The sequence below is a fragment of the Gigantopelta aegis genome, chromosome 10, assembly GCF_016097555.1.
Source record: "Gigantopelta aegis isolate Gae_Host chromosome 10, Gae_host_genome, whole genome shotgun sequence".
NCBI classification, from domain to species: Eukaryota; Metazoa; Mollusca; class Gastropoda; order Neomphalida; family Peltospiridae; genus Gigantopelta; species Gigantopelta aegis.
In genome coordinates this window covers 28535402-28560871 of record NC_054708.1, presented here as the reverse complement: position 1 = coordinate 28560871, position 25470 = coordinate 28535402, and the positions used below count along the sequence as shown (strand labels likewise).

Genomic DNA, 25470 nt, shown 5'->3' with positions numbered 1-25470 from the left:
CACACACACATACACACACAGTTCAGCAGGGAGGGGTCTGACTAGGGAGCGCAGTTTTTAGGGGAGGTTCGAGACATGCTCTTCTGGGAAAGGGGGAGCGGAAGTTCGACCCCAAAAACCCACCCATGCACTCGCGCCTGCACGTACACAATCAAATAATACCCCCCCCCCCCGAAACCCAACAAAACAAAACAGCACACACACACACATACACACACACACACACACACACACACATACACAGAGAGAGAGAGAGAGAGAGAGAGAGAGCGAGAGAGAGAGAGAGAGAGAGAGAGAGAGAGAATCCAAACAACACATACCGTATCTTTCCCTCTATAAACCGTCAGAATAAAACAATTACCTGATTGTTTACAACATAAACACTAGTTAATGAGATATTTAAAGATCACAGTGCCAGTCCGTACAACTGGACGATCAGTGTTTATACTGACGGCAGATTCACATTTAATTTCCCTGAGAGGGGAGTCGCCGAAGTAAAGGGGGGTTGCACAGCATGTCCGTTTGTCGCTGGTGAATCCATTTGCCAGATGGGGAGGTGTTACTCACAAGTTTGTTAGTAAACTATTACAGAGTTATCGCTACTCTGTATCCTAGTGACAGTTGAGCTATCCCAGTATATTTGATATTTAATTAAACAGAGATAACTGAAACCAAATAAGCAAAGTAAAAGTAAAAGTGAAGTAAAATGAAGTAAAGTAAAGTAAAGTAAAGTAAAAGTAAAGTAAAAGTAAAGTAAAGTAAAGTAAAAGTAAAGTAAAGTAAAAGTAAAGTAAAAGTAAAGTAAAGTAAAAGTAAAGTAAAGTAAAGTAAAGTAAAGTAAAGTAAAAGTAAAGTAAAGTAAAGTAAAGTAAAGTAAAGTAAAGTAAAGTAAAGTAAAGTAAAAGTAAAGTAAAGCATAGCACAGCACAGCACAGCACAGCACAGCACAGCACAGCACAGCACAGCACAGCACAGCAAAGCAAAATTAAAAAGTTAAAGTAAAAAGTTAAGGTAAAGTAAACTAAAAATAAAACAGCAAAAATAAAATATAGTGAAGTAAAGTAAAAGTGAAGTAAAAGTGAAGAAGAGTGACACGAAGTGAAGTAAAAGTGAATTTAAGTGGAAGGAAGTGAAGTGAAATAATGTAATGTAATTAAATGTAACAATTCTTTCATGGGATTTAAAACATGTAAATATTATTTTGAATACATAGGCAAAATTATTTTTAAATCAAAAGGCCTTTGTTATTTAATATATATATATATATATATATATATATATATATATATATATATATATATATATATATATATCTCTCTCTCTCTCTCTCTCTCTCTCTCTCTCTCTCTCTCTCTCTCTCTCTCTCTCTCTCTCTCTCTCTCTCTCTCTCTCTCTCTCTCTCTCTCTCTCTCTCTCTCTCTCTCTCTCTCTCTCTCTCCAAATAAATTGGTAGTTAATACGAAACCTATGGAATATACGTGTGCTTAAAACTAGTAAATTATTTGAAATAAGGGCAGGAGACACACAAACTTGTAAAAACTGTTCTGTGTAATAACAATTAAAAAAGATATACCTCACCCAAAGGCTTTCTTCTCCAGTCATTTTACAATAATACTAATATTTTATAACAGAATATGAGCAAATATTTCCGACAATAAAATACCGTTATCTGTGTTTTACTCTCTCTCTTTCCCATTTCGTATCCTAACAAATAAACATGACCATACATCATTGGCAACGCTTACAACTGTAAATTATTTAAACTCATCAAATTTAATAACTGTAATGATGCGCATCTATCAGCGAAATTACGGTCTCCGCGAAAACCCCAAGATAGCGCGTATACGCGTTTTGATGCATCTGCTGCCTAAGGGACAGTCTCGCGCGCTCGTGCACCCAGGGGGCGCTCCGGGTCACTGTGCCGGTAGCAGTCGGACGTAAAAGCAAAAGGTTCGTCGTCGGGGGATGGATGGGGAATAACATCAGCAATTTGCCAAACCAGCCTCGACATTATTACATTTCATGCGTCTTTGTTCGACGCTTTAGGCTAAAGGTCATAACGGAATTGTAAAAACAACATTACAAATATTCATCTAGATTAGCCTAATGAACAAACACGTTTGATCGTTGTTGTTGCAAAGTAATGCTCCCGACTCCGGGATGGCTAATTTGCCAATGGAAAATAAAACTCGACTAATCAAACAGGTTGATTTTGCACCAAAACTCCTCCGTTAGAAATGCCAACTATAAAATATGCAACAACTTCTAAACGTTAAGGGGACCTTTGCTTCCACCCGTGCTTACAAAACTTTCAGAGCCCAGACTCAATCTCTAATGACGTCACACTCATACAATTGATATGGCGTTGCCATGACATTGGCGTATCGGACTCTATTAGAGTCTCGAGTCTAGACTAGCTTTATAAGCATCAGGCCTGGCCTCCGCCCGTGCTTATACAACTTTCAGAGTCTAGACTCAAGACTAATAGAGTCTGAGACTCTAACGCCATATCAATGCCATACAAATTGTATTCAGGTGACGTCACTAAAGATTGAGTCTAGATTCTAAAAGTTTTATAAGCACGGGCCCTGAAGGTTAAACGAAATCGGTACAAATATGTGATAAAGCTATATACAAAATTTCATCTCAATATCTTCAGGCATATATAGAATAGATGTTTAACGACATCCCAGCACGAAAAATACATCGGCTATTGGGTGTCAAACTACGGTAAATTATCTTCCGGCAGTGAAAGCAAACTTGATCTGTAACAGAACATGGTAAAGCTATACACAAACGTTCAGCTGAATTATCTTGAGGTCTAGGAAAACAAATTTTCATATCTCCTAAATTCAAGAGCAATAACTCTGTGAAAAAATAATAAATTGCCATGAAAGCAAACTTGATCTTGATAAAGCTAAGCATAAAAATTCAGCTAATTATCTTGAGGTCCGGAAAACAAATTTTCATATCTCTTAAGTTCAAGAACCATAACTCTGTGAAAAATTAGTAAATTGCCATGAAAGCAAACTTGATCTGTAACAGAACATGATAAAGCTAAGCATAAAAATTCAGCTAATTATCTTGAGGTCCGGAAAACAAATTTTCATATCTCCTAAGTTCAAGAACCATAACTCTGTGAAAAATTTGTAAATTGCCATGAAAGCAAACTTGATCTGTAACAGAACATGATAAAGCTATGCATAGAAGTTCAGCTAATTGCATGTCCGGAAGTTCAGAACCATAACTCTGAATATGCATAGAAGTTCAGCTGAATATCTTGAGGTATTGCAGAAAAAAAGCCTGGAAAACAATCTGTCGTAGCTCCGAAATTCAAGGGCCATAGCTCTGTCAAAAATGTTTGACATCCAATAGCCGATAATTAATTAATCAATGTGATCTAGTGGTGTCGTTAAACAAAACAAACTTTTAACTGTCAAAAATAGGTGACAGTACATGATAAAATTCGAACTCAATATCTCAAGGCACTGTGAAAAAACCTGTAAATGATAGTTAACCACAATATTAGCACAACGTTATGATAAAATAATATCATTACAGGAAACTGTTCCCACCAAATTCCTCTTTCGCATGTAAATGATAGTTAACCACAATATTAGCACAACGTTATGATAAAATAATATCATTACAGGAAACTGTTCCCACCAAATTCCTCTTTCGCATGTAAATGATAGTTAACCACAATATTAGCACAACGTTATGATAAAATAATATCATTACAGGAAACTGTTCCCACCAAATTCCTCTTTCGCATGCAAATGATAGTTAACCACAATATTAGCACAACGTTATGATAAAATGATATCATTACAGGAAACTGTTCCCACCAAATTCCTTTTTTCGCCAATAGGTAGATTCTTTTATAAAATCATGAAAGTAATACTCAAGAAAAAGAAAACATGGCAGTAATTCTTCTTTTCCGTTCTTCCATTTGTTACCCTCCGTGGATGGAATTCCAGCTTGTGTAGTGTACATTGTTTCGTTCGTGAACAATGGAGGACACATCTTTGAGTCATAGCGTGGAATGATAACATCAAAGTTCTGACTCGATCATCAAAGTATACGAAGAGAGGCTGTAGAGTTTCAACTTGGTGGTCCACCATCCTATGTTTTATCAGTTTTCACTCACATGTTCATTAAGTACGTGGAACAGTGGACGGACGGATGGACTGTCGGATGGACTGACGGAGTAGCGGACGAATGGACTGGCGAACGGATGGACGGATGGACTGAAGGAAGGACGGACGGAGTAGCAGACGAATGGATTGGCATGGACTGGCGGACGGATGGACGGACGGACTGGCGGAAGGATTGACGGACGGAGTAGTGGACTAATGGATTGACGGGCGGGCGGACGGATGGACGGAACAGTGAGTGGACGGGTCGACAAAACCGTGTTGCATGGCCAGGGTCGTATCTCTGCACAATGCAGAGTTGAATGGGCGTAATAGTGGTTGATTATATGGATCTCTATCTAGTGCCTCGGCTATAGGAGGACAGCCACTCCCGAGGAGATCCTTTACTGAAGGGCGGACAGGTTTGTTCGCACTTACTGATTCCAATACAATCGAATTTGACGGACACCGGCAACGTGCGTGGAAGCGAAAGTAAAAAAACAAAACCCCGGATAAATCAGATCGCGGCCTAATTTATTATAATGATGTTAAACTGACAGACCATGTGTTTCGTGTTGGCCAATATATGAAACCAGCAATAAAACCATTTTTATTTTCCTAGTAAACCAACTTCTGTCTAAAAAGCACAATTATATCTAAATATTTTTCTGATTTACTTTTAATTAATAGATTCAACAGTTATATCAGGTATACCAGTTACGCCCCTTTGTTACTTTTACAGAAGAAAACAACAATTTAATGCTCTGTTTCTTAAAGGCACTCAGTCACGGATTTAGTGGGCCTTATTTCTCTAAATATGGATATGGATTATAAATGGTAATTATATTCACTTGCAATACCAAACCTCGTTATTGTATCATCCAAAACATTTTCATTGAATCACGATCGAGGGAATTCCATGACACTCTTTATTTTTTAAATTTGGAACTCTTCTTGTGAAAAGTCATAAAACGTACGGCAAATCAGACTCGTAGTAATGAGGCTATTTATACGACAGCCGTATAATGTAGTCTTGAATTTTATATAAACGACCGCCGTGTATAGAGATTTGGCAAATGAGAGCCGGCTATATGTATGACAAATAATTAAAAATATATTATTTCATGAGAAAATAACGTCGAATACGCTGAAATAAAATAATAAACAGTCGGAACATGAACTTATATATTATTATTATTATTATTATTATCATACCAAGAGGAATAAATTTAATTTTACTTATTAATTTGCAATTAAAAAGCAAATGTTTTAACCCGTCACTGGTATTTGAATCATATTTAAAATACACAGACAGACACAGACAGACACGGACACACACACACACACACACACACACAAAACACACACGCGCGCGCGCGCACACGCACACACGTTTAAAATTATAACACCCCCGCAAAAAAACCCCAAACCCCCCCCAAAAAAAACAACAACAAAACAACAACAACCAAACATGAATGATCATATTAAGACACTATTCGAAGTTCTACGCACATTATTAGGACAAACAACAACGGATGTACAGAAATTCATAAATCTAAGCAAGACATTGTAGGTAGCACACCACCAATCCCCGTGTCGTTACTTTGTGCAACTTAATATACGTGTAATTCGGTTTTACAATAACAATATAAAATTCTGAAATACTTTTTTTATATACTTCTTTGATGATCACAATTAGGTCCTCTGGAGTAGATACAAAACCCAATGGTTTCAAATTCCTTCTTATTTTTATTATTAAATGACAACCACAAAATTAAGTGGTGCTCTGGCTAAAGGGTGGATAACTCAAACAATTTGAGATCAATATAATATTGAAAAAAGGATAAAGCAGATATTCGACGTTATTAACTAATTATTATCTTTATCCCGTAAGACCATAAATATTAAGGGGAAAAGCTATTATTTCTATTATTTCAGCCACATTGTACAATAATCTAGAGGCCAAATGAGCGATTTTGTAATGTAGCTATGCGTATGACGTCACATGATTGACGTCAAAAGTCATAGCCTGCTTTTATACGTATATGACTTTGCTTTATCCGTCATCATATTCTGTTAATAGAAACAGTGGGTGCAGGATAAATACATACATACCTACCTACCTACATACATACATACATACATACATACATACATACATATATAATTTATATTGATTGAAAACATATTTTATTTCATATAATTGTGTATATGTGTGTATATATATAGACACATACAACACACACACACCACACACACACACACACACACACACACACACACACACGCACACATACGCACGCACACACACACACACAGACACACACACACAAGGATTAGACATAAGTTATCCAACTTTCGAGGCCCTCTCCCAAAACATTTTTTTTATACATATTGTTTTCCCCTCTATGCTCTGATGAGGTTTAGTACGGTGTCCCAGGTATGAGCGTTCGCATGTTTCCTAAGTCAAACCAGCGGGCTGGTTCCCATTACCGGACCAACGTACAAGAACTTCGCCGTCTTACAAGCGCCCGTTTCAGACTGACTGGCGCAGTGTCTGAACAGCCCGACTTGTACACCTCTCGCTGAACATTACAAGATGTCTCCCGCGTAGTCTATTGTATTTACTCTTTTCCTCCACCATCAAAAGGCACGTGTTGATTTGTGATCCCAGTCCGTTTGATGGGGGTCGCCAGGGAGTTGGGAGGAATGTACGGATCAAGAAGCGGAGCGCCAGAGTTAAGATGCCTCTCGCTGCTGGGAGTTGGTGATGCCCCATGATGGTGCTTTTCGGGTCTTTTATGTGATTTGTGTGGCCACTGAGAACATTTACCCACCCCTCATAGACACATTATCTGTAAGCACACTTCATATGTATATGAAGAGCGACCGTGTTGTGGTTTTTGCCCAGTATAAACTATCACAGATTATTATTAGCTGGGGATTGTGTTGTTTTCTCCAGATTCCATAAAACACATTGGAAACCGGTTCTTGAAGGTTTTATTTAGAATATCGTGTCTACGTAGAACCTTGATGTACAGGTTTTTGCAAAATACGTGGATAAAATATGTCACTGGATCAACAATAATTGTGGTTGACCATTTTAAAATAAACAAATTGAACCGTGGTATTGGAAATGGAAATGATAATTGAATTTTTAGGAGACTTTTCTTCAAAGGCTAAACAAATTGCTTCACCAAAATATGGTTGCTTTTGCAAATTCTCATTCACACATTCATTCATTAATTCATTGATTGATTAATTTATTGATTGATTGATTCATTCGTTCATTCGTTCATGCTTGCTTTTTAGAAATTTATTTTTATAATAAATATGTAGATTTAAACTGAACAGATGAATCAATATTATTTATTCATAATAATTTATTTTCGTACTTAGCCTACATCAGATTAAGACTTAAGCATGCTATCCTGGGCACGCATATCACCCATCTGAACTCTCTGAAGTTTGTAGTTTGTATGAAGGGGGCAGTCATTAATGGTTATTAGTATTAAGACCGACACTGAAGTCTTACACGCTACCACTGAGCCATTAAAACCCACTCTCTTTCAGGGCCGGTACCAAAATGCGAGCTCTGCATCTACCTACCAACACAAATACATTTCCCCCAGGTGCTTGAGTCATAGGATGGAACCTACTGGGTGGACTCATCATTTGGATTTGTTCCCGTCCCAACCAGTGTCCCACGACTGAATTATTAGCGGTCGTGGTATGTGCTGATCTGTATGTGGGGAAAACTATTTAAAATACCCCTTACTGCTGAATGAAAAAAATGTAGTGGGTTTTCTTCTGAAAACTAGTGGTCAGTCAAATGTTTGACATCCAATAGCTGATGATTATTAAATCAAAATACTCTAGTGGTGTCGTTCAACAAAACACATTTTAACTTGATACATCTAACTAATCCAGCTGTATATGTAGTGCGTTGGCTGGAATGGGGGGGGGGGGCGCTAAAGGGTTCCATAACAGAGGATCGATGCTAAGACTTGTTCGACAAAACATTTGAAAAGGAATATTAACCAGTGATTAATTAGTTAATGTGCTCTGGTAGCGTCGGTGACCAAGCACTTGTGTTTAGGACCATTGAGATACGCGAGTGTATGCATGTGTGCGTGTGTGTGTGTGTGTGTGTGTGCGTGCGTGCGTCTGTGTGTGTGTGTGTGTGTGTGTGTCTGTCAATCAGATAATATATACATATTCACATACTGATATTAATATACATAGGTGGATTCAGAGGGGCACCCTCCCCTCTATTTACAGACACTGAGCCTATATTATACCACAAATCCGACTTATAGTCCATGGGCCAGACCAGAATTTGGTATCACCCAGAGGGACAAAGGCTCATAGGTTTTTTTTTGGTAGGTCTATGCATGTAGATAATAAAATGAGGTGATAGCCTTCCGTATCGAGTAGCTTTCTATCATTTTCACCTTGAAAACTGAATAATATGCGGAAAAAAATCTGAAGCAAATTTTTGGGGTAGGGGAAACTTAATGTGGAATAACTTTCCTTAGAATCATCCTGTCATAGGAATTCATCACTCAAAATGTGTGTTTTGAAGCCCTCTAACGATTACATATCATAATATGCAAATGAATCACAAAAGTAGGTTATCAGAGGTCAAAAGGTTAAGCTAAAAATTTACGGATTTCAACTTTGCCTCGTCATCTATTGGGACATTTGCCATAAGCAGGCCCGTCAGAAGGAATTTCCAACAATTTAAAGGCATCCATGTTCAGCCATGTAGAAAAATATTGAAACGGAAACAAACGAGCCAAGGTAAGTTTTTGCAGAAATTGATACTTTTATGATATATCAGTACTAACACCAACATCAACCTTAAATCACACTATAATGACAATAAGTCTGACAAAATGTTTATTACAAAGCAGTTGTGTATTTTTTTTGAGTAACTGAAGCATGAAGCAGGCCTAAAGAGGTCAAAATGTCACATATATATGGTCATGCTGGACATTTTCAATGTTCAGCACGCTAGCATCATGTTTTTGGCCAGCCTTTAAGATAATAACTCAAAATAGCTTGGGACACATCTACGGAAACCATACTTAATAATTACACTTTAACAAACACTTTACCTATTTTACTATTATTACTAACAGAACCAAACGAATAGAAGCTTGGTCGTGTAATTTTAAGCAAATCCATTTATTAAGCACCCAAGTAAAGATTGTACCGACTTGTCCATTATTATGTAGGTAATGCTACAATCTTATCTTTAAGACCTATTGCAATTGAGACAGCCGTAATGGGATGACACCCACTTAACTTACTGCAGGTCTTATAGGCTACAAATAAAAAGGCTGTCTTTATCAAACGTCCATCCCCACCCCTCCTCCGAGTGGGTGCATGAGCCATAATTCATCTTGGTAGGCAACCTGTTTTGGGTGCTCACAGTCGGGCATCCTGGTGTAAATGAAATGGTTTTTATCATCTTCCCCTTGCTTCATTGACAATGTTCAAGTTGCTGAATTTATCATACAAGATAACTGTAATGTGTTTAAGTAGCTGAAGATATGGACCATCTGTGTCTGCTTTGGTGTAAGAGCTGAGTGTCATATTGGTAACGACAGGGTAGCAGTTCCATGCATATCAGACTGACTATCTATTTTTTTTCCGAAAAAAAGCAAAGTAGTGTTAACATCCTCTGAAGATGTTTGATGAGCAGCAAGGCCGGGGATTTTTCTTTAGCCAGGATGCCCGCTTCCTTGAATACCTTTTCTTTGCTTTTCTCCCGTGGATGTTTTTATTACTGTTCATGATGTATGTGTCCTATACCAACGCAAGGAGGTCGGTATTGGATGCAAATACGGTTTTCCCCGAATGGTTGACCCAACATGGGAATGATTACTCGACAAACACTATAAGATTTGTATATCCCGGGCTTGGGTGATACTGAGATCATCTGACAGAGAACACGGGACACGGCTCTGTTAATAGTCCCATACCGAAATGGAAGTACTGTTGTTTCACCATTCATCTTATTATCATCCATATAATTATGTTTATGTCAAAAGAAAAAAAAGGACGTTGCTAGCATACTCATGAAATATCAGGTTACTTATAAAAACAAGGTTCTATGAAACTGGACTGACATTTTACGTGATCCAGCCAACAAAGAGGAACTAAATAATACTTCACACTACCAATATTGCCACCGTAGACTGCCACGAAGAGAAATAACCATTACGTTTGGTGCCACAGTTATTCTTCAAGCAAATGTTCGTTCAATGCCACCATGTGACTATAAGGAATCAGACATCACATTTTTAATTCATGTACAGAACATTATTATGAACGACTGTACCAGCCATTATGTGCGCACTGTTAACACAAATATATATATGTCGTCCCAATTAGCAAGTTCCATCATTTGTTTACCCTGGGTGAAACAAATGTGAGAATATGGTTTGCCTGTGGTACAGGTAAATTCTTTACATATCATCACATCAATAGTATATATGACGTCCTTGAAAGAGATACATACTTGTCCCTGTTGGGATGGAACAACAATGAAAACCATTTCATCATCTTAGGATACACCCACTATTGCTCAACCTGCTATTCATCAGTGGACAGAATGAATAAATTGCATCTACTCCAGATGGGTGGGGTGGTCTTTTGATAACGCCAGTCCTGCTTTCCTATATGCAGTACCAAACCTGTGACCCTCAAAAACTGCAGTGTTGTTACAATAGTCTAAGTGGATGTGGCACTAGATGTATACGATAAAATAAGATACATTTTATTACTGCAGATCACAGTTTATGAATAATGTATATATGACCTATGTATTATAGGGCTGCAAACTTACCAAGTATATGTGGCCAAAGCTGTAAAGATACTTAGAAATTAAACTAAATGCAAAGGATTGCATTCTACCTCCATTTGGTGAAAGTGAAACAGACAGCTAGTGCCATCTATTGACAATAGTTTGAAAGATAATATAAATGAAACTTTGAAGGAATTTCAAAATGTCCACTAGCCTGTACCTGTTCAATCTGAAAACAAAAGCATTCTCATTGACGTTTCCATCCTTATTGTTCAAAATGAGTTTAGCTGGTACCATCAGACCGGCCTCGGTGGCGTCGTGGTTAGGCCATCGGTCTACAGGCTGGTAGGTATTGGGTTCGGATCCCAGTCGAGGCATGGGATTTTTAATCCAGATACCGACTCCAAACCCTGCAGGTGTGTGCTCCGCAAGGCTCAATGGGTAGGTGTAAACCACTTGCACCGACCAGTGATCCATAACTGGTTCAACAAAGGCCATGGTTTGTGCTATCCTGCCTGTGGGAAGTGCAAATTAAAGATCCCTTGCTGCCTGTCGTAAAAGAGTAGCTTATGTGGCGACAGCGGGTTTCCTCTAAAAACAGTGTCAGAATGACCATATGTTTGACGTCCAATAGCCGATGATAAGATAAAAAATCAATGTGCTCTAGTGGCGTCGTTAAATAAAACAAACTTTCTTTCTTTCTTTCTGGTACCATCAAATCATAGAAAACTGAATAGTTTTTTTTTTTTTTTACCTCTGATGATCTACTTTTATACATGCCAATAATAATTTTCTTAAAAAGACATCAGATGCCAAGAGCACTTCATAATAAACGTGTTGAGTGTTTATTTGTTCAAATAGGGTGTTCGTTGTGTTAGTTAATGTTGGTGTTAGTACTGATATATCATAAAAGTATAAATTTCTGCAAAAACCTGACCTTGGCTCGTTTGTTTCCGTTTCAATATTTTTCTAGATGGCTGAACATGGGTGCCTTTAAATTGTTGGAAATTCCTTCTGACACAGCCTGATTTTGGCAAATGCCTAAGTAGGTGACCAGGGGTGGGGGCGGTCTTTTGATAAAGCCAGTCCTGCGTTCCTACATGCAGTACCAAACCTGTGACCCTCAAATACTACAGTGTTGTTCAATAGTCTAAGCTGACGTGGCACTAGATGTATACGATAAAATAAGATAAGATACGTTTTATTATTGCAGATCACAGTTTATGAATAATGTATATATTGCCTATGTACTACAGGGCTACAAACTTACCAAGTATATGTGGCCAAAGCTGCAAAGATACTTAGAAATTGAACTAAATGCAAAGGATTACATTCTACCTCCATTTGGTGAAAGTGAAACAGACAGCTAGTGCCATCTATTCACAATAGTTTGAATGGGGAGTGATAATGTTTTAAAGATCAGTTCAGTGAAACGTTGATGGAATTTCAAGATTTCCACTAGCTTGTACCTGTTCAATCTGAAAACAAAAACTGAATTAGGGTGCTCAGACACAACCACGGGTGTTTATTATGATTTTCTCATTGCCGTTTCCATCTTTATTTTTCAGAATGAGCTTGGTTGGTACCATCAAATCATAGAAAACTGAATAGTGACCTTTTGACCTCTGATGACCTACTTTTATACATGCCAATAATAATTTTCTTTAAAAGACATCAGATACCAAGAACTCTTCGTAATAAACATTTTGAGTGCTTATTTGTTCTAATAGGGTGTGGTGTTAGTTAATATTGATGGTTAATTTGATATATCATAAAAGTATCAATTTCTTCAAAGACTGACCTTGGCTCGTTTGTTTCCGTTTCAACATTTTTCTAGATAGCTGAACATGGGTACCTTTAAATGGTTGGAAATTCCTTCTGACACAGTTTCCAGCCATTTCTAGGCCTGATTTTGGCAAATGTGCTAATAGATGACGAGGCAAAGCTGAAATCCGGAACTTTTGAGCCCGACTCAAAATCGGTGACCTTTTGACCTCTGATGACCTACTTTTGTGGTTCATTTGCATATTATGATATGTAATCGTTAGTGGGCTTCAAAACACACATTTTGAGTGGTGAATTGTTATGATAGAGTGATTCTAAGGAAAGTTATTCCAAATTAAGTTTCCCCTACCCCCAAAATTTGCTTCGGTGAAAATGACAGAAAGCTACTCGATACGGAAGGCTATCACCTCATGTTATTATCTACATGCATAGACCTATCAGAAAAAACCCTATGAGCCTGTGTCCCTCTGGGTGGTACCAAATCATGAAAAATTGGCCTCTGGCCCATGGACTATTATCACACTTCATACACTTGTTAAAGTCACACGCAGTTTAAAGGGACAGTCCTGAGTTTACAACCATTGTAAAATGTTTCCGACCAATTCAGCCTTTTCAGTGACGTAGTATACAAATTAAATACATTTTCTTATTTAGAATATCAGTGGCTGCATTTACAAGGTGTTTGTCATTGTCCTAATGTTTGTAGTAGCCCAAACCGGATTTTACCTCCCAATAATTTTGTACGTATGAAAAAATATATATCACGAACTAAAGTAAAAACTGGGTGCTACAAACATTAGTATATGACCGCAAACGCATTCGATATACAAACACTGGTATTCTAAACAAAAAAATAGTAGTCGCCAACAAGGCTCTGTTATCGCAAACATCTTACAATGGCTGCAAACTCAGGACAGTCCCTTTAAGATATATCCATGTATTTTTTTTGCCTTTTTATGGATCTTTTTTAAAGATATATATTGTACAAATTAAGAGTCTACAAAAATTTCCAAATAATGATTATCAATATACTACTAATGTCATGTTGATTGTTGATTCACGGTACTTAATAATTGTATTGTTAGATTTTAATACATTTTACAATTGATTTATAATTATTAGTTGAACAAACTTTTAACCGTTTCTTGAACTTACAAAGCAAAATAAATCTACAGAATTGATACAATTATACATGTTTAGAATCGGCAGACCCTCGTTCACAGAATATAGTTCTAAATGCAACTCTATTGATTCAGGTTCTGTGGCATGTTCGAGCACTGAATCACAATATGTCATAACAACAGTGTATATATCTGAAATATGCATGGTTAAATGTATTTCACGGTGCAATCAATAAAAAGGAACCGTTTCAACAATTATGTTTATATAGATTTAGCAGTCAGCAGATTGCTGCATGGTGTTTAAAATGTTGCCTGCAAGATAAGGTGGTACAAACGTGTTTTGTGCTTTTTAACTAGTTTTTGGTGACTTTTTAAAAATCCAAATATTTATTGAAATGTAATATTGACTATATATATTGTAGTAATAGCCATATTTTAATGTAAAACTCAATACTGATCTGCATACTATTTTACGTTTAAAATTTTAGAAAAGCAATTGACATGTGACCTCAAACTTTTACTGACGTCACTCATAAGTACATTTCATTACATTTCAAGTTATTTTCGCGCTTATATCCAATTAAGGTTCAAGCACCCTGTACCTATTAGTATAACTATGCACAATATCATGCAGACGGCACTTTGCCGTATGATTTTGGGCTTGAACGCCATATATTCGGACAACTTCAAGTGTTTTTATATACATGCAGGTCATGTGTTTTTGTCCCATTTTGCTTCGTGTGTAGACAAATGCATTTTGAAGGTAAAATGTAACAAAACATTATATACTTAAAGTTTCTTGATTGTTCGATTGTCTGCCCTTTTAATTGTGAGACATGGAAAGTAAACAAACAGTGGTTTTTTAAACATGGGGAAATCCCAAATGCCTTCAATCAATAGAGATTGCGAATCAACAAGGTGCGAGAATGTATTGAGTATTACTGGCGTCCAAAAGAAACCATACCAAGAAACATTGGTTTAAATTCCTTTATAATTTGGATAAAGGAAATGAAATGGTAGTTAGATATGATTGTGCTTTTATGGAATGAAACATGCCAAAAAGACCATTCTCATAAATATATTGTATACTTTTTTAAACAAGCAATATATTTAGGGTTTTCTTCAATATATATATATATACTGATGTATATATATATATATATATATATATATATATATACTGATGTCCAAAAGAAACTATACCAAGACTCTGGGAGACTATATACACATACATATACATATACATATACATATATATATATATATATATATATATATATATAGATATATATAGATATATATATATATATATATGTTGCTAAACATATCTCTTGCCATATGAAATTGTGTTTTTTTATGTATGCTTTTAGGAGTGGAGGTTACCAAAATTAATACGGTTTGTACGCTTGTGAAAAAGTTAATAATAATTATAAATACTCGACACAATATAAATTGGCAACATATATTTTTATCAACAATTTTATTAGTTTTCAAAGCGTTCACTGCCATTATTCCTCACCACACCCACATCAAGCATATGATTTATAAATTTGTGAAAATATAGATTTGTTTTTATTGTGGAAGATTGGAAACCCTTTTCACCCATTTGTTTAGACCTACCTAAGTACATACTACCATCTTTTTAGGAGATAACAAAAGGCCGATGTCTGTAAATATATAAACCTACATTTTGCCGTGTGTCATTATCGCTAGCAAGTCTTGCATGTGAATGTTTATAAAACTAATAATATAGATAAGTGACAAAATATATAATGTGAAAATAAAGAATGTGCGCGGAATACCTCTCTGTTGCTGTTGCTGGTGTTGTTGTTGTTGTTGTTATTGTTATTGTTAAAGATCATGATAATTATGACGATGTTGACTGTAGTATGATGTGGTATTGGAGCATATTTTAAAGCATAACGCAATGTCTTTTTACTTATCTTTTATGTTTTTCTTTTTAACATCAACATCTAAATTCCCGGACTGCAAAAACCGAATTACAAATGTTAATACAAAAATGCTCAAGTTCAATATTATTCATAAGGGGGGCGTGTCGTTACATTGACTGATAAAAACAATCTATATGATTAACGTTTCAGCACGCCTGCAGAATTGCAGGTCAAGTCAACATTTAGGAATAAACGTCCAATTTCAACATGGAAATATTATCGCATTCCCAACATTTAGTTAAGTCGCCTTCAGAGAAAATCCTTAGTCCCTTGCAAGACTCAAATTCATCCGCGTCCCCTTGGCGAATTACATCCAATTTGGCCATTAAAAGCGTCCATTTCTCTTTCCATGACAAATTGTCTTTCCTACCCTGGGAGTAGGAAGCGCTGGGTAATATGTATCATGTTGAATTTTCATAAATGAGTGTCTCACAATTGAATTTTCCATTCTTCTACCGCGCACTAGTTCGACATATGGCACGTGCGACGCGTGGGTGACATATGGAGATATCAAAAAAAAAAGAAAAAAAAAAAAATGTCCTGTCTATGAGGACCGGTCTCTGATTACCTCAAACACAGAATCGGAGCCTTCCTCTGTGTCTTCTCGTTTTTATTTTCTAATCTCGTCATGTCTATTCTCAGGAGTTTCTCGTTGTCGTACACCGCATGTAAAGTCGCCATATTGGAGTGGAGACTACGTGCGCGTGCTGCACCGCGGGACCGAAACGCACGCGGGAAAATGACACCGCCGGGATGAAAAGCGATACAACACAGTTAGCTTTGAGATGATTATTTTCCATAAGGGTTTTCCCTTTTCTACATAATGCATATAAGCGCTAGTAATGCGTGATAAAAATTACAATACTATACTTTAACGCAAGTAGAGAGTCCCCGACGACAAATGGCTTTCTGATATGTTTCTGAATAAGACGGTAAAATGTCATTTTCCGCGAGGTTTGTCGATAGGTACACATGCAGACGTATGTTTTTTTTTTTTTACCTGGAAATAATCCATGTTGCTTGGACTGTACATTCTTTATCCGGTAATCGATGTAACGGTTAAATGTGCATTCAAGCGCTACAGTGTCTTTTAAAGGTAAGCTGTTACTAGCACTATCAAAAAACATACCTTAAAAAACAAATACAAATAGTAATTCCAGTAACATTATATCTCGTAAGTTTTAATTTTCATGTATATGTATTGTATAAATAATATAGTTATAAGCAAGATTTGGGGCGGTTAGTTTTTATATACTGTATTTAAATAAAAAGTTATTCATAGCTTAATGAAAATGTTCGAATATGTTAATAGATTGGTAGCTTTATTTTTGTTTTCATTTGTTTTGTTAATAATATGTCTTTTATGTACAGATAATACGAGGTAGGTTTATTTTTGCTGTTGTTTTTATTAGTGATAAATCAATGTGCAACTAATGTTAGTGCCGAGAGGTTAGTAAAACAAAAATATTATTTATTTAAAGAATTGTAAGTATTATATACATAAATAAGTATTTTCACTATTGCACCTGTTTTATTTCTTACTTCTTCTATCCCGTCTCCAGGATTAAAAAACAACTTAGTAGCATTCATAATGGTATACAAATGTATGAACGTATAAACCAACTAGTAAAAAAATAATTTCCATTTAATAAATGTGTATATATATTTCATTTTCTAATTATTAAACTATACTAGTGTGTTAAATATATCAACTTCCATTCAATATTTATAATTATTATAGAATATTATGAATTTTACTGAATAATTATTTGGACAAAATAAAACCATTAATACTGCATTCAGTTTTGTTAAGGCACATGTATAAAGCGGTTAAGAATAAAAATTATTAAATTAATTCCTGTTACAACTCTACGATTATGTTTTCTGCAATAAGGGACTCTGTAAAAAAAAAAAAAAATCATTTATTATAAAACATTTTTTAAACCTGAACATTTAGCGTAAAATTAATAGTATACGCTCTTGGGTACGAATAAAAGTACGCTTCCCCATCCCCTCGTCCCACATAACCTTGAAACTTTGAAACGTGAAACTTTATTTTGGTACACTCAGGCCGTGAAACGACAGCATATGAGGAATTATTGTACAATAGTTATTTACAGAAAGAAAGAAATGTTTTATTTAACGACGCGCTCAACACATTTTATTTATGGTTATATGGCGTCAGACATATGGCTAAGATACCCGCAGTCTTCACTTCATGGGCTACTCTTTTCGATTAGCAGCAAGGGATCTTTTATATAGTTATTTACAGATAGGTAATGTTTTTAACATGCACATATACCACTAAGGTTTCGAGCATTTATTTACAGAGATAAAATAACAACAGTTCTTCTTGGAATATATACAAACATAATTCAAAATAACTATATACACATTTTAAAAATAAATACACACTGTGACAAGACAATCAAATATAGTAGAAAGACTTTTACAAGTCAGTATTTTTAAAAGTATCAAATTATATTAAAGATGTCTGTCCATGGTTTACTGAATTTATTTATAATTTCAGAAATGAATTTTGGCATTTTACGGAGGGTACTTATGCTGTTACAATTAAACAGTTGTTTGAATGTAAGTGTGTTAGGTTTTTTGTTGGTTTAATTAATAATAATATGGCTTTATAAGCCTTTTGCGTGTATTCATGAAATAATTACATGTACATTTAAATAAGTAGTGGTATTCATTTCCAATATCATTTTCTTCGCACAATGTACATAATCTGTTTTTGACTGAGGTGCAATTCCAGCGTCCTGTTTCTATGCCTGGTTTATTTACCGACATTCCTGTACATTTTAATCAGCGGCTGTCTAAACCTTTAGTAATTGCGACAAGGCAGATCTTAATATACTCTCGAGTTCCATTAAAAATACAAAGGTACAAGAGCTCATTCGAATGTTAAATATCAAGATAAAAATTCTAATATGAAAGTCAGAAGATATTGAATTGTTTATTAATAACTGATATAAAGTTTCTAAAAATACTTAAGATAAGTTTACGGTCAAACAGTTACTGGAATCTGAATAAATTTGATCTATTTACATAGAATTTATGCAGACATTTGCGTCTTTATTCCGTAAAATTTGTTCAAATAATTAAATAGTTAAATTCGTCTTTAATACTATTAGTATTACAAACATTAGATGTTAAAATAATATTCTAAATTCAAGTTTTATTTGAAATATTTTATGTCGTTTGCTTTTAATTACTTTTTTTCCCACAAGTTCATTGCTTTATATAGTTGCTGGTTCCAAACATTATTCTATCCGAGCTAATCAAATACATATCTAATATTTATAATCCATATGTCTTTTGTATTAGACTGAATAAAACCATAACAAAATAGTTGGTACACTCTTACTGGTGGTTTTATACCTAAATCGGTTAATAGTGGAGCCCAACAACAAACAATTCGTAGAGATATTATTAAAGATAACGTCATTCCGAACCCACCATTTATTTTACCACTTAAAATTTCTTGAAGTTACAAAAATTTGCATATATGTAGCAATATAAGAACATTTATTAACAATTCACGAATCAGTCTGCAATGACCAGTTTGTAATATTGTCTAAAATTGAAGTTGAGGGATTATGTGCGATGGGCTCAATATACGGCACAACATCAAAATTGAAACCAAGCGGTTTTATTTTATTTTATTTTACCAATTTGTAATATCCGTTAAACTAAATATCCAGCGTATCATATTGTTTTTGGTTCCTCCTAATTTTATATTATTACTTCCCAAGTAGTTATTGAACGTGAATCTGATAATGGTAAAAAATCTAATTTGATTTGAAGACAATTTAAGCTTGAGAAATATAATTATTTTGTCAGTATAAAACAATAATCTTAAATCGTGAATGTGAAATTGTGGACTAGTCAAGACAGCAATCACCAAGAAACATTATTTACACGTGTTGTTTTCAATCAATATGAAAACTGTCAGAATGTGAGTAATTATTGTCACATTTTTCAACTTTAGTTATACTCTGAAATAAAACTACCTATAAAAATATAACTGACTATAACTAACAAGCAAGAATGTTGAATTTTGCTTATTTAAATCAAAACATAAATATTTTATTTAAAATGCGTTTCGGTTTGATGAGCGTTCTAAATACTAGTATGTGTTATCAAATATAAATACTTTGTGAAATAGTCTAGAAAAATAATACGTTGACAGGCTAATTTCTTTTAAAAAATTTATTTATTTTAGAGTAAGATCAAACACATCATAATTATTATATACGCACGGAAACTCATCCATAATCAGCCGCTAAAACCGCCAGCTTTACGTAAAGGAGATCCTAAATAAATATTAAACGGTTACATTTTAATATCGAAATAAAACAAAACATAAACTAACGATGATGATGATGATGACGATGATAGTGATGATGGTAATAACCATATTAATAAGCTAAGTTGGAAGAATTTATTTAACCGCTTCTCTTTAGGATATGAAATGAAAAACTGATTCTTTTTACTAAAAAAATTGTATTATTTGGTTAATTCTAGTTCTGAAAAAAAGAAGTAAATAATGTCATTTTAAATAAATTACCAAATAAAATGTCAATCGAGTGAAAGTTCTGTTAGCTTGATTGCACTGAAAACATTTACCGTTGTATCATTAATAATAAAACCCCTTAACACAAATGTTCTTTTTAAATATATTGACGCCATCTTTTTTTCTACACTGTTATACGCAACCTTTCGCAACACAAAACGTGTACGTTGGCGTTTGTTTTACAAAGTAAACAACGGGTGGAAACTCCCTGGGGCTTTCACACGAAGGAAAATCCGCATCGATCTTTTTCCACCTTCCGAGTTAAACAACAACAAAACAAAGAAAAAGTGTCTGAATTTTTTTGGTGAGAAACGCTATTCTTTGTTTATTATCACTAGTCCCATCATCGTGAATGTGAGGTAAATAATACATAGCAGGCATACGTTCTGGTATATCGCTGGGTTTTTACACCGCAAAGCAATATTTCCCTTGACTATTTAAATATTTCCATCGCCCGTGGAGCGCGTACGGATCTTTTTACAGTTAATTAATAAATAACGGTAAAACTTCTTTGTCAGACAATTGATAGACACTTGCCAGTTAAGGATGTGATTAGGGTAGAACGGCATTTGTTATTCATGCGTGAACGCGATGCGTTTGGGCGCCATCTATAAAAAGCAGTGCGGCGGGAAAGTGGGCCGCGCGTGACGGGATGTTGAAGTAGCTGTTGTTGAGAGGTCGTGAATAGTTGATGAACGTTGAATCATCCGCGCGCGTTAACCGTTTCCTTTTTTATCTTTCGTGTTCAAAATGTCATCCCAGGACACGCGTTTTGGTTCCATCCGTCAACTCGGTTTATCTATGGCTTTTCTTTCTTTGTTTGTTTTTTAATTTGTTTTTACTATACTATGTCAGACACAAATGTCAAATGTTCGACATCCATATGTATATTTTATTTACCCCCCAAAACATATAGTTTATAGGCATAACATAATATTCACAGACTATAAACAGAATTTTTTTTCATAGACTGGGGATGATAAACATACACAACAGTATATTACATTGTACGCCAATAGTAAATGTGAAGTTTACTACTTACAAACATATAGACTGAGTTTTCATATATGATGTTCTGTATTTGGCAACCATGTATCATGTATATGGTCTGAGCGAATACAGAATTAGAATTTGTAACAATAACAATTAAACATGGGCGTCGGAACATGCCGGTAACTGTTAACTGAGGAGGGGGGGGGGGGGGGCGCAAACTGGAGGGGCTAGTTATTAAATGTGAAGTCATGCATGTTAGGAACCAATTTAGAATGTTTATAATCAACCTTCTTATCCATATTTAGTTTGACTTTCAATTAAAAGGACATTACTGATTTTGCTGCAATTTTAAGATGTTATCGACTAACAGAGAGTTTTTAACAAATGTATTTACATATCAAATATATTTTTCTGCATAAAATATATAATTATTTCGTACGTACGAAATTATTTGAAGACAAAATCTAGTTTGGGCTTCTTACAAATATTAAGACGACCAGAAACACATTGAATGTACAGACACTGATATTCTAAACAAGAAAATATATTTAATATGTAAGTTTAATCGTAGAAATATTTTATTAGTCTGAAACATCTTACAATGCGGCAAACTCAGGAATGTCCTTTTAAGGAAACGCATATCTTGGCCTTTTCGAGCTTCAGAGTTGGTGTGTGTATGTGTTTGTTATTGTGTGTGTGTGGGGGGGGGGGGGGGGAGCGGCGGGCGGCGGGAGGTTGCCCTCTGGCCCCTCTGTTTCAAACGCCTACAATTAATCCGAAAAGGTACATAGTCTAATCAACAGTTTTGTATTATTGATGAATAGTCATGAATTAATTTAAATATTGATGGTTTATTGTAAAAGAAATATGCTTATTGTATCTGTAAAATGGGAAAATTAGGATAAAATGGTACTCATCATCTACAATATTCATATTACAAAGAGAGCAGATAAATGGTCTTTTCTGTCTATATTATATGATTTTTATTCGTGGCGGGAGTTAAATCCAACGGCTTTTCTCTGATTGAAAACATATTTATTGCATATATAAAGGATTGAGTACAAGTTATCCAACTTACGGAGCCCTCTCCTTATTACAAACATTAAATTGTACAACTTCAATTTTCAATAAATAAATAAATCAATCAATAAAAGTAAACGTTTGTGAAAAACGATTGAATAAACTAAAATGACAGAAAAGGAAAAGAAATAGAAAAGCCCTATTAAAGTAGTAATTTTATTTACACAGTGGACTATCAACAACTAGTCTCATAGTCGCAAACTAATGGTCGGAGAGTTGTACGTGAAAAATAATTTCGTGACAAATAATCAACCAAAACAAAAAGCGTTTCTTCTCATATACCTGTGTTAATCGTGATGACGTCATATTATCGATGGCAGTGACTTTAGTACTGTGATTTACTAAACAAATTAATTAAAATGTTATTTTAGAATTGTTTTAGGATAAATAGAATTCGCTACTCGTGTTTTATAATATGTAAAATATGAACCTCGTCTGTTAATCGGTATTTGTCTCGGCAGAGCCGCGACAAATACCGATTAACATAGACTCAGTAGATATTTTCCATCTTAAAAAATACTCGTGAGGAATCCCCCCTCTCTCTCTCACTCTCTCTCTCTCTCTCTCTCTCTCTCTCTCTCTCTCTCTCTCTCTCTCTCTCTCTCTCTCTCTCTCTCTCTCTCTCTCTCTCTCTCTCTCTCTCTCTCTCTCTCTCTATATATATATATATATATATATATATATATATATGTGTGTGTGTATGAGCGCGCGCGCGGACGCACACACATATAGTTATCACTTTAAATATATTATTTTTTTTAATATTCGTTTAATATTTATAGATACATATATTTTAAATTCTATTTATCAATATACGTTTTGTTTTAACGACCACTTTTTGTCGTTAAATACGTTTTCTTAATAATAAAATAAAAAGTTTTTAAACGCCTGTACCCTTTTAAATACGGATAAAAAAAAAATCATAAATGTGTATTCAAAATAAGCTTCTGGCTTACGGGTTGAAATTTCTTTTAAACACATTTGTTCATGATTGTGTTTATAACAATATAAGAAGGGCGGGACGTAGCCCAGTGGTAAAGCGCTCTAGGATCGATCCCCGTTGGGCTATTTCTCGTTCCAGCCAATACAGCACGACTGGTATATCAAATGCCGTGGTATGTGCTATCCTGTCTGTGGGATGATGCATATAAAAGACCCGTTGCTACTATTGGAAACATGTAGCGCTTTTCCTCTCTAAAACTACATGTCAAAATTACCAAATGTTTGACATCCAATAGCCGATGATTAATAAATTAACGTGCTCTAGTGGTATCGTTAAATAAAACAACCTTTGTAGCAATGTAGGTGTGGTTTAATTCAGGATTGTTCTACTAGAACTGACCAACAGGGAAAAACCTATAACATGGCATCTCTCTACAGGAGAGGCGGGACGTAGCCCAGTAGTAAAGCATTCGCTTGATGCGCTGTCGGTCTGGGATCGATCCTTGTCGGTGGGCCCATTAGACTATTTCTCGTTCCAGCCAGTGCACCGCGACTGGTATATCAAAGACCGTGATAAGTGTTATCCTGTCTGTGGGATGGTGCATGTAAAAGATCCCTTGTTGGTAATCGAAAAGAGTAGCCCATGAAATGGCGACATCTCTCAATATCTGTGTGGTCCTTAACCATACGTCCGACGCCATATAACCGTAAATAAAATATATTGAGTGTGTCGTTAAATAAAACAAATCACTGTGTATATTGGTATAGTGGGATATCAAATTCTCCAAATACATTGGTTACACCAATATGTGTTTAGTGGCAAGAACTCCTTGGAGATAGCGTGACATTTAAGAAAACGGTATGACACAGAGAGAGAGAAAGCGAGAGAGAGAGAGAGAGAGAGAGAGAGAGAGAGAGAGAGAGAGAGAGAGAGAGAGGAGAGAGAGAGAGAGAGAGAGAGAGAGAGAGAGAGAGAGAGAGAGAGAGAGAGAGAGAGAGAGAGAGAGAGAGAGAGAGATTACTGTATATGTAAATTAATCAAACAAATCAATGTTGTAACAGAAATTATTATGAGTTATGAGTACTAGTATTACAATAATTGTCTTCTATGTCCACTCTTTTTTTGGTGCGGTGATCATCCATTCTATATATATACAATTACCTTTGTTTAAAGGGATTATCTTGAGCTGGTGACTAAAATTACACACACACGCACGCGCGCACGCACGCACGCACGCACGCACGCACACACACACATACATACATACATATATTATTTTATTTATATATATATATATATATATATATATATATATATATATATATATATATATATATATATATATATATATATATATTTATTATTATTATTATTATATATATATTATTATATATATCTATGTATGTATGTATGTATGCATTTTCATTCGATATTTAGTAAATTACAGTACAAAAGTAGCCTCTATCGGTAATATACCTCATCACGATTAGCGCAGATTATTTTGACATTACGCATTTTAACTAAATCTTATGAAAAGGTTAGCCTGAGGTATACATGTCTTGTTGGCTGGTAAACAAATGACAGAGTTATTACCTAGAGATCTTGCATATTTGCATATATCTAATTATATTCGTACATACGAAATTATTTGGGCTATTACAACCATTAGGACAATAACAGACACCCGGATTATGCAGACACTATTATTATATTATAAACAACCAAAGCAAAACAATGAGTGAAAATATGGTTTTCACACATCACGAGTTGACATAAAAGTCGTATTCGAAAAAACAATATATTTCGTTTTTTGTTAATATCTTTTGCTTATCCTATCGAAAACACATAACGTCATGATATATTTCTTCCTATGGAACTTTCCGAGAAAATTTACTTGTCCATAGACTTTTTAAAAGAAATTTGAATAAAAACATTCTTTATTTAATTATGAAATTAACATTTATTTAATAATACTGCTGTGCAAACATAATTCACAAAGCGATCCTACCCCCCCCCCCCCCCCCCCCCCCCCCCCCCCCCCCCCCCCAACAACAAAAC

The 25470-nt window shown here is 35.1% G+C and overlaps 1 long non-coding RNA gene across 1 annotated transcript in view; it reads left to right on the top strand.

Moving 5' to 3' along the window:
* The first annotated feature begins 16696 nt into the window (after window positions 1–16696).
* The window catches only part of LOC121384140, a 29823-nt gene continuing 21049 nt past the window's right edge, over window positions 16697–25470 (top strand). The window contains exon 1 of the long non-coding RNA XR_005959348.1: window positions 16697–16904. This is a non-coding gene — a long non-coding RNA (uncharacterized LOC121384140). The remainder of the gene's footprint in view (window positions 16905–25470) is intronic.